This window comes from Triticum dicoccoides, chromosome 5A (assembly GCF_002162155.2).
Source record: "Triticum dicoccoides isolate Atlit2015 ecotype Zavitan chromosome 5A, WEW_v2.0, whole genome shotgun sequence".
In the NCBI taxonomy this organism is placed as follows: domain Eukaryota; kingdom Viridiplantae; phylum Streptophyta; class Magnoliopsida; order Poales; family Poaceae; genus Triticum; species Triticum dicoccoides.
Genome location: NC_041388.1, coordinates 602053942 through 602054434, shown reverse-complemented (window position 1 = coordinate 602054434; position 493 = coordinate 602053942).

Here is a 493-nt window from a genome sequence, read left to right as displayed (position 1 = left end):
GCATCGGCAATGCTCTGGCGGCCCAGCAATGCTCCGTTGCAACATTGGTGATACTCCATTGTAGCACAGGTGATGCTCCAGCGGCCCGACAACGCCCCATTGCAGCACCCGAGGTTCCAGTAGCGGGACGATGCTTCGTTGCAGCACCGATGATGCTCCTTTGCAGTATCGATGATGCTCAGGCGGCTAGAAGATGCTCCATTGCAGCACCGATGATGCTCCGGCGGCCCGACAATGCTCCGATGCAGCACTGGCGATGCTCCGATGTAGTATCGATGATGCTTAGGCGGCTCAAAGATGCTCCGTTGCAGCACCGACGATGCTTAATTGCAGTACCGACAATGCTCAGGCGGCTCAAAGATACTCCGTTGCAGCACCAACTAGGCTTCGCTACAATATCGACGATGCTCGGGTGGCTCGAAGATGTTCCATTGTAGCACTGACGATGCTCCGGTGGCCTGGCGATGCTCCGTTGCAGTACTGACGATGCTCA